The following is an 11,429-nucleotide window of genomic DNA, read 5'->3' on the forward strand; positions in this document are numbered from 1 at the left end:
GCGGCGTCTGTGGGATGTTTGAGAAAAAGGGCTCTGTGAAGCGAACAGAGGGCCCCGTGTGAAAGTTTGAACAAGGCAGCCTCAGTTCTTGAGGCTGTGTGACAATTCCTGTTGTTCCCAGCTGTTCAAAAAGCAAACTTGTGTTGACTGCAGAATCGCTGGTTCCCAGGAAAATTGGAAGGCAACTTTGCTGCGTTTTAAGCAGCTCCATTTCAAATAAACTAGGAAGAATACGCTTTATTTCCGCTCATTTCCTCTTCATATCAAGTTAACTGAAAAATAGGTCTGTTTGTTCTTTACAAAAATACTAAGATTATAGTCTCTCTTGTTTTAATTATCTGAAGAATTTAATCAGATTATTTTCCAAATAAATATTTGTCCACCGAAATGAAGTTTAAATGTTTTTACAGGCTTAAGAATGTGTTAAGAAAACTCCAGTTTCAGTATCTCTCTGAATGATGGCCGTAACCAGTGATCCAAGCAACATTCCTCTTATTAGGAACGCGTTACGGGAAAGTGACTAAAATAACAGCTTTGGCATCAAACTAGACCTAGATTTTAGTTTTGTCTCTGCCACTTACTGGTTGATTGACCTTGAACAGGTTGGTGGCTTAGTCGCTAAGTTGTGTCCGGCTCTTGTGATCCCATGCCAGGCTCCTCTGTCCATGGGATTCTCCAGGCAAGAATACTGGAGTAGATTGCCATTTCCTTCTTGAATGGGTTAGCTTTATCCTTTTTAGCCTTAGTTTCCTCAGATGTAAAACACAGATAGTAAAATCCTCTTTGAAAAGGGTGGTTGCGATGCTTAAGAGAGGTAAGTTTTAAGTGGTTAAACTGACTGCTCAATAAGTGGTACCGATTATCAGTATTGTCAGCCACTACCCTAAATATCAGGAGCTTATAAACACCTGAATTAACTGGCTGTATTATTTCAGGTATTATAATCCCTTCTTACTCATCTTTTTGGGGTATTGATTCGAAAGCCACAAAGGAAGTACAGCAAATTCAACATGTCCAAAATGAATCATCATTTCCTCATTTTCCCCTTTCAAGTCTTCTCTTACACATATGACTTTGTCACTCATATCAGTTACCTCCATCTTACTCAAGTTGAGTATCTTTTAAAAGGTGTAAATCAGAGTACGTCACTCCTCTCCTTGAAAACCTTTAGTGACTTCTCATTTGATTTCAGATAAAATCTAAATTTCTTACCATGACCCACAAAACCCTACTCCATCTTCCTCTGCACACCTCTTCACTCTCCTGCATCTCCCTCCGGAGGGCTCACTTCCCTCCAAGTACACAGGACCTTCCTCAGACCCTGGCATAGACTAAGCCTCAGGGTTCTCTCAGGGCCTTCCCTGCCAGTTCCCTCTGCGAGTTTTTTCCCCCAGGCTCTTTTCAGCCCTCGGCTTTCAGCTTATTCATCACAGTATTCAGCAAATATTTACTCAGCTTTTGCTAATGTTTTAGGAACTGTTCTCTCTGTGTGTGCAACTTAGTCGTGTCCGACTCTTTGCGACCTCATGGACTGTAGCCCACCAGGCTCCTCTGTCCGTGGAATTCTCCAGGCAAGAATACTGGTGTGGGTCGTCATTTCCTTCTCCAGAGGATCTTCCCAACCCAGGAATTGAACTCACATCTCTTGTGTCTCTTGTGTCTCCTACCTTGGCAGGTGGGTTCTTTACCACTGGCGCCACCTGGGAAGCCCTAGGTGCTGGGAATATAGTAATGAGCAGGACAGAACACAGCCCTGCCCTCCTGGAATTCAATTAAAATAAATAAGAATGATATCAGTGAGGAGAATTCAAAGCAGGGGAATGTGAGAGTGACTGAATGACAGCTCTACATTGAGTGTCAAGGTAAGACAGGCCACTCTGAGAAGACAGTATTCAAACTGAAATTATAAAAAAGAGACAACTTTCCAGCACAGCTCAGGGAAGAGCACATTAGGCAGAAGGGAACATCCAATGCAAGGACTGAATTTTAATGTGAGGACTAGCTTTGTGTGTTTGAGAAGCTGGAAGGAGGCTGAGGACAGCTTACAGCTCCAGTAGGCCTTTGTAAACCAGGGAAATGTGTTTGGGCTTTATTTGTTTAAATGTTATAGAAGCCAGTGAGAGATTTTAAACTTGGGAATAACTTCATCTGTTTATATATTTTTTTAAAAAGTACTATGGAATAAATCTAGAATTTGAGACATTCTATAAGACAACTAGCCCAGACTCTTCGTAAGCATTATTGTTTACAAAAAACAGACCAGGAAAAGTTCGAGAATCTTGATGGGGTTCTAAATCAGAGGTGGGTAGGGAATAGAGAGAGAAAAAGAGAGTTGAAGAAAAGTGACTATAAAAGACATTTGAAAAGCAACTGGGAAATTTTGAATATAGACCGTATATTAGATAATATTATGGAATTACTGTTCATTTTCTTACATATGACATGGAATTATGGCTATATAGAAGAATTTTTTTATTTTTAGAAGATGCAAGCTGAAATATTAAGGATAAAGAGCCATGACTTCTGCAACTTATATTCAAATGGCTCAGCAAAAGAGAGAGAAACAAAAACCAAGTATTAACAATTGGGTCTAGATAAAGATATATGGGGAGGGGTGTGTGTGTGTGTGTGTGTGTGTCTAGATAAAGATATATGGAGGTGTGTGTGTGTGTGTGTGTATGTATGTGTAGGGCTTCCTTAGTGGCTGAGTGGTAAAGAATCTATCTGCCAATGCAGGAGATGCAGGTTCAATCCCTGGATCATTAGGGAGATCCCCTGGAGAAGGAAGGGGCAACCCACTCCAGTATTCTTGCCTGGGAAATCCCATGGAAAGAGAAGCCTGGTGGGCTACAGTCCATAGGAGTAGCAAAAAATTTGGACACAACTTAGCAACTAAACAATAATATAGATAGATAGATACTATTCTTGCACTATTGTATAATAGCATAAGATACTATTCTTGTACTATAACTATACTATACATGTATAAGTACATATGTGTGTGTGTGTATATATATATATATATATATATACACACTATATAGTAATTTGGAAAACTCAGCAGTGGCCACAAGACTGGAAAAGGTCAGTTTTCATTCCAATCCCAAAGAAAGGCAATGCCAAAGAATGCTCAAACTACCGCACAATTGCACTCATCTCGCATGCTAGTAAAGCAATGCTTAAATTTCTCCAAGCCAGGCTTCAGCAATATGTGAACCATGAACTTCCAGATGTTCAAGCTGGTTTTAGAAAAGGCAGAGGAACCAGAGATCAAATTGCCAACATCTGCTGGATCATCAAAAAAGCAAGAGAGTTCCAGAAAAACATCTATTTCTGCTTTATTGACTATGCCAAAGCCTTTGACTGTGTGGATCACAATAAACTGTGGAAAATTCTGAAAGAAATGGGAATACCAGACCACCTGACCTGCTTCTTGAGAAACTTGTGTGCAGTTCAGGAAGCAACAGTTAGAACTGGACATGGAACAACAGACTGGTTCCACATAAGAAAAGGAGTACATCAAGGCTGTATATGTCACCCTACTTATTTAACTTATATGCAGAGTACATCATGAGAAACGCCGGGCTGGAAGAAGCACAAGCTGGAATCAAGATTGCCGGGAGAAATATCAATAACCTCAGATATGCAGATGACACCACCCTTATGGCATAAAGTGAAGAAGAACTAAAAAGCCTCTTGATGAAAGTAAAAGAGGAGAGTGGAAAAGTTGGCTTAAAGCTCAACATTCAGAAAACTAAGATCATGGCATCCGGTCCCATTACTTCATGGGAAATAGATGGGTAAACAGTGGAAACAGTGTCAGACTTTATTTTCTTGGGCTCCAAAATCACTGCAGATGGTGATTGCAGCCATGAAATTTAAAGACGCTTACTCCTTGGAAGGAAAGTTATGACCAACCTAGACAGCATGTTAAAAAGCAGAGACATTACTTTGCCAACAAAGGTCCATCTAGTCAAGGCTATGGTTTTTCCAGCAGTCATGTATGGATGTGAGAGTTGGACTATAAAGAAAGCTGAGCGCCGAATAATTGATGCTTTTGAACTGTGGTGTTGGAAAAGACTCTTGAGAGTCCCTTGGATTGCAAGGAGATCCAACCAGTCCATCCTAAAGGAGATCAGTCCTGGGTGTTCATTGGAAGGACTGATGTTGAAGTTGAAACTCCAATACTTTGGCCACCAGATGCGAAGAGCTGACTCATTGGAAAAGGCCCTGATGCTGGGAAAGATTGAGGGCAGGAGGAGAAGGGGACGACAGAGGATGAGATGGTTGGATGGCATCACTGACTCAATGGACATGGGTTTGGCTAAAGTCCAGGAGTTGGTGATGGACAGGGAGGCCTGGTGTTCTGCGGTTCATGGGGTCGCAAAGAGTCAGACACGACTGAGCGACTGAACTGACTGACTGATAGTATTACACATTATTCTTATAATATACTATTGGTATATTATTGTTTTACCTTTTCTGGAAATTTGGAATTTTTCAGAATGAAAAATAGGAAGATCACTTTGTAGACTTCCATTTTTGATAGTAATGAAACAGTCCCACTCTCAGACTGAAAGCAACTTAAAATGGTTTTAAATGTTTTTTAAAAAAATAGAAAATTTGTTAATAAGCTAGCATGAAAGTAAGGACTGATTACTCAGAAGCCAGAAACTAGTAAGAGATAAGTAGAATGCTGTTTAGTTGTCATGGTCTCATGAGGCATAGAAAAAAGAAACAAAGGCCAGGTTCCTGTCAAGATGAGAAATTTCATAAGAGACTCCACACATAAAGCCAGGATCCCCCAGAAGGCCTCTTAAGCCTTTTTCCAGAAGACTACAAGAGAAAGCTGCCTATAAGCAGCCTTACAGTAGGATGGAGGGGAAATGCCTCCTCTGAGACTTTTTTTTAACCAAAGTCAATAATCTCCTGTACCTGGGTTGTCTGAAAATACTCAAGCACATAATTTACCTTAAAGTGGTTTCAAGTTGGTGGTGCTCTCACATAGCTGGCAAAGGCAAAACCAGGTCACATTTAGAGAAATCTAAATGCTATAAGCTGAATGTCTGTGTCCCTGCAAAATTCATGTTTAAACCTAATCCTCAGTGTGATGGTATCTGGAGATAAGGCCTCTGGGTGGTAATTAGTCCTAAGAGTGGGGCCCTTGTGAATGAGAATAGAGCCTTTATAGAGAAGACCTCAGAGAACAACCTCAGCCCTTCTACCATGTGAAACAAAGTGAGATGATGGCCTTCTATGAATCAGAAAATGGGCCCTCACCAAACACTGAATCTGCCAGTACCTTGATCTTGGATTTCCAGGCTTCAGAACTATGAGGAATAGGTGTTTTATTTATATAATGGTATCTCACTTTATGGTTATTTTGTCAACCCAAGTTGACTGTAATACCAACTTAACCCATATCCCAAACATTTCTATAGAAAAACTTCCAAGAAATGTGAACTCTCAGTCAAATCACAAATCATACAAAGAGACAAGACATCTTGTACAAGAATTAACAGGAAAAAAAACAAAACAAAACCCAAAAGTGAATAAAAAAATCTCAGATAACAGAATCAAATACATAAAGACTTTAAAACTGGAATTGATTATAGCCATGGATTATATAAGTGTGTTTAATATGATTAAAGAAAATAACAACGTTCTGCAAAAATTGAATGGCAGGTTTAAAAAAATCTAGGCTTTAAAATTTTTTTCTAAATCCATAATAATTAGAATTTAAGATTCACTGACAGGTTTAACAGCAGATTAGACATGCGGAAGAGAATCAGCAAATTGGAAGATAGAACTGAACTTGTTTTTTCATATAAAAGAATCACAGAGGATAGAGTGAGAAGATCTAATACATGTCTGATTGAAATTCTAAGATGAGAAAAGAAGCAGGTAACACTTCCAGTAGGATTAAAAAAAAAAAATTTACACCTAGACATGAGATAATGAAAATGCAGAGCATTGAAAACAAAGAAGTAACCAACTGTAAAACCATCGAGAGAAATGACCAATTACCTCCAACGGAACAAAAATGAGGCAGACATTTGACTTTGCAACTGCAAAAAAAGTAAACCAGAAGAAGCATATCTATGGTATTACGGTCAGAGAAAATGACTGTCAGTCTCAAATTATTTAACCAGTGGAAATATCTTTCAAAAATGAGGATTAAATAAAGGCATTTTCAGGTAAACAAAAACTGACTTTGCCATTACAGAGCCTCACCGACTGAAGCTGTGTGGGTTCTCCATCAAGAAGGAAAATGATCTTAGATGGATAGTTAAGGATGCAGGAAGGAAATGGTGACTATATTAAGTGGTAAATATTAATAAATACATATAAACAACTATTAATTGATGTCATTTTTCTTTCTCACTTTGTAAACTCAATCATCTATTCAATAACATATAGCAAACACTCTGCTGGGTGCTAGGAAAACAGCAGTGGTGTTCTTACTGCACATTTCTAGATGACCCCCTGAAACACAGGCTTCCTTGACCATTTTCCAGTGCCTTGCAGAAGGAAGAGAGCAATGAGTGTGTATAACCTTAAACCTGCTGGGTTTTCAGGATAGATCAAGATCAAGCTTAGCTTTTTTTTTTTTTTTTAAAGCTGAAGTTGGATAGATGGACTTTTCTCTGAGTTATAAATGACACCATTGAATCAACACAGATTTGAATAAGCAGGTAGATAACACCTGTTGCTTCCATTTCCAACAAATCTATCAAAGAATAACAGCACTCCCTTTACTGAAAGAAAGTCAGAATGATGGGTGTGGAGGTTCCTCAGCAAGAATGTAGGCATGGCAGCTCTACCTTTTGGAATAAAAGAGAAAAAATTAAGGGGAAGGAGCTTTTAAAGGAACACCTAAGAAAAGGGGCATGGGAAGGTGACCTCAAAATGCAGGAGGAAACAACCTATTAACAGGCTTAATCTTTGATCTGAAATGGAGAGTTAATCAATCAATAATAATTGCTAAGATTAATTGATGCTAAATATGCCCCAGGCACAGTTCTAAGCACTTCACATGCTTAAGGATTATACCTGTACCTTGACTGACATAAGGACTAAATTAATTAATACATGTAAATTGCTTAGGACAATACCTAGTGCATATAAATACTATATACTTTTTGTTATTACTATTGTTTTAGTTAGTGTTTAATCTTCACAGCAACCCTATGAAGTAGGTATTAATATTAACCCCATTTTACAGAATATAAGGTTGGCTTCCCTAGAAGCATATCCTGAGACAGGGATTTAGATCCACAGGATTTATTGAGACCTCTACAGGAGGAACCTATAAAGAGAGCAGTGAAAGGGATAGGAAACAGAAAAGAGCAGAGCAAGAATAACTCCAAGGAAATCTTAGCCTTGGTCCGATTCATAGACGGAGGGCTCTAGAGTCTAGAGCATAAACCTCACTTTAGAGAAGGGAGCTGACTTTTTGTTCCCTCTATTGGGATGGGCCGAAATGTTACTTCCCCAGGTATGGCAGCTCCCTCTAGTGCAAACTCCACAGAGAGGAGAGCAGCTGTAATCCTTAGGAGCCAGTCTCACAGCAGCTGGGAGATGTTTATTTAGTAAAGGGCCTCTGAATAGGGCCTCTATATAGCACCCACCACAGCTGGTAAATAGCAGAGCCAGTATAGTCTCTCCCTATACTGCCTCTTGTGAAGTCAAAAGGAAAATGGTAAATGGAGACATAGGTGACTGACAAAGGGTTAGTACTAAATACTTAGTATTTAAAGAGCTCTTACAATGAATGAAACAACCCAACAGGAAAAAGAAAGGCAACAACCTGATAAAAAGGCAAATGACAGGGACCAACACTTTACAATGGAAATTCAAGAAACCACAATGAGCCCACAAATGAACTTCAGCTTCACTAGTGTTTCAATAAATGTAAATTAAAACAATGGGACATCTTTTTGCCTATTATATTGCAGATTTTAAAGGATGATAATACTGTTGGTGAGAGTACGTGAAATTACTCCTTTTATGTGCTGCTGTTGGGGCTGGAAATTGGTATTATCATTGTGGAGGGAAATTCTGTAATACATATAAAAAACCTCTGTACATCTTGACCAAATTCCATTTTTAGGACTTTACATAAATGATTGGACAAGTGCACAAAATAAATGAACCAGATGTTCATTACATTCACCACACAATCATTTTTATTTTATTTTTTTATTAGTTGGAGGCTAATTACTTCACAACATTTCAGTGGGTTTTGTCATACATTGATATGAATCAGCCATAGATTTACATGTATTCCCCATCCCGATCCCCCCTCCCACCTCCCTCTCCACCCGATTCCTCTGGGTCTTCCCAGTGCACCAGGCCCGAACACTTGTCTCATGCATCCCACCTGGGCTGGTGATCTGTTTCACCATAGATAGTATACATGCTGTTCTTTTGAAACATCCCACCCTCACCTTCTCCCACAGAGTTCAAAAGTCTGTTCTGTACTTCTGTGTCTCTTTTTCTGTTTTGCATATAGGGTTGTCCTTACCATCTTTCTAAATTCCATATATATGTGTTAGTATGCTGTAATGTTCTTTATCTTTCTGGCTTACTTCACTCTGTATAATGGGCTCCAGTTTCATCCATCTCATTAGAACTGATTCAAATGAATTCTTTTTAATGGCTGAGTAATATTCCATGGTGTATATGTACCGCAGCTTCCTTATCCATTCATCTGCTGATGGACATCTAGGTTGCTTCCATGTCCTGGCTATTATAAACAGTGCTGCAATGAACATTGGGGTGCACGTGTCTCTTTCAGATCTGGTTTCCTCAGTGTGTATGCCCAGAAGTGGGATTGCTGGGTCATATGGCAGTTCTATTTCCAGTTTTTTAAGAAATCTCCACACTGTTTTCCATAGCGGTTGTACTAGTTTGCATTCCCACCAACAGTGTAAGAGGGTTCCCTTTTCTCCACACCCTCTCCAGCATTTATTGCTTGTAGACTTTTGGATAGCAGCCATCCTGACTGGTGTGTAATGGTACCTCATTGTGGTTTTGATTTGCATTTCTCTGATAATGAGTGATGTTGAGCATCTTTTCATGTGTTTGTTAGCCATCTGTATGTCTTCTTTGGAGAAATGTCTGTTTAGTTCTTTGCCCCATTTTTTGATTGGGTCATTTATTTTTCTGGAATTGAGCTTCAAGAGTTGCTTGTATATTTTTGAGATTAATCTTTTGTCTGTTGCTTCATTTGCTATTATTTTCTCCCAATCTGAGGGCTGTCTTTTCACCTTGCTTATAGTTTCCTTTGTAGTGCAAAAGCTTTTAAGTTTCATTAAGTCCCATTTGTTTAGTTTTGCTTTTATTTCCAATATTCTGGGAGGTGGGTCATAGAGGATCTTGCTGTGATTTATGTCGGAGAGTGTTTTGCCTATGTTCTCCTCTAGGAGTTTTATAGTTTCTGGTCTTATATTTAGATCTTTAATCCATTTTGAGTTTATTTTTGTGTATGGTGTTAGAAAGTGTTCTAGTTTCATTCTTTTACAAGTGGTTGACCAGTTTTCCCAGCACCACTTGTTAAAGAGGTTGTCTTTTTTCCATTGTATATCCTTGCCTCCTTTGTCAAAGATAAGGTGTCCATAGGTTCGTGGATTTATCTCTGGGCTTTCTATTCTGTTCCATTGATCTATATTTCTGTCTTTGTGCCAGTACCATACTGTCTTGATGACTCACACAATCATTTTTAATGTGGAAACATTAGACACAACTTACATGTCCCAAAGGATTGGTGAAAATAGTTCTAATTTATCCATATAATGGAACATCATGTAGCCGTTAAAAATTATGGCTGGTAGGCATAGAAAGATATTCTCAATGTATTGGATTGAGTTCCTTAAAGACCATGTTATGGACTTCTCTGGTGGTGTACTGGTAAAGAGTCCCCCTGCCAATGTAGGGGACCCAGGTTCCATTCCTGGTCCTGGAAGATTCCACATGCCATGGAGCAACTAAGCCCATACTCACAACTACTGGAGCCTGCAAGCTCCAAGGTCTGCAAGTCACAACTACTGAGCCCATGCATTGCAACTATTGAAGCCCACGTACCTAGAGCCTGTGCGCCATAGCAAAAAGAAAGCCAATGAAACGAGAAGCCCGCGCCTCTGCAAAGCAAGGAAGATCCAGTGCAGACAAAAATAAATAAAAAATTTAAAAAGCGCATGTAATATAGAACTATAAATATTAATATTGTCTAACATTTTATAATATGTTCATTATTTTTAGTTACTTTTGTAATAAAATAACTGGTCATATTGTGGATAAGAGATAAATGAGCAAACTACTGAAATAATGCACAAATAAATAAAAATGGCCAATAGCATATGAAAAGTGTCCAACCACACCAGTTATCAAAGTACTTCAAATTAAAACAACACTGAAACTACTTTTTTGACACATATTTTTAAATTGTTACTATTTAGTGTTGCAGAGTATATATAGACATATCACTCCCAGGTTGTTGATGAGAATATATGCCTTTTGAAACTAATTTAGTATATATATTAAGAGTATTAACATATTTACACTCAGTCCTAATACTTTCTCACCTAAGAATTATTTCAAGAGGAAATAATTTAAAATACAAGCAAGAATGTTTACTGTTAGGTTATTTTAAAACACTGAAAAACTGAATACAACGTAAATGTCTGTCATTAGAGAAATGATTACAGTATAGCTATAGAGTGGATATAACTACTTTTTAAAAGGTGCTTATTTCAAAGTTTTTAATAACACAGGGAAATATTCTTGATGTTAAGTGAAAGAAAGCATGTTGCAAAACTGTTTGTATATTATGACCCCAACTATATAAAACATGTGGCTCAGACAGTAAAGAATCTTCTGGCAATGCAGGAGACCTGGATTTGACTCCTAGGTCAGGAAGATCCCTTGGAGAATGAAATGACAACCCACTCCAGTATTCTTGCCTGGGAATCCCATGGATAGAAGCACTTGGAGGACTGCAGTCCATGGAGTTACAAAGAGTCTGACACAACTGAGCTACTAACACTTGAAGAAAGAATTTGAAGCATTCTGACTCTACAGTTTTTTGCTACTTTCACATTTTTTATTAAAGAAAAACAGAAAGGAATATTTTTAAGTTTAAAAATGAAGAAAAATTACTATGGATTCGTATATCCCCTCCATATCATTTCTGTCCTTTATCGAGCCCATCTTTGCATGAAATGTTCCCTTGGTATCTCTAATTTTCTTGAAGAGATCTCTAGTCTTTCCCATTCTATTGTTTTCCTCTATTTCTTTGTACTGATCGCTGAGGAAGGCTTTCTTATCTCTCCTTGCTATTCTTTGGAACTCTGCATTCAAATGGGAATATCTTTTCTTTTCTCCTTTGCTTTTCACTTCTTTTCACAGCTATTTGTAAGGCCTCCTCA

This window comes from Dama dama, chromosome 20 (assembly GCF_033118175.1).
Source record: "Dama dama isolate Ldn47 chromosome 20, ASM3311817v1, whole genome shotgun sequence".
NCBI lineage: Eukaryota > Metazoa > Chordata > Mammalia > Artiodactyla > Cervidae > Dama > Dama dama.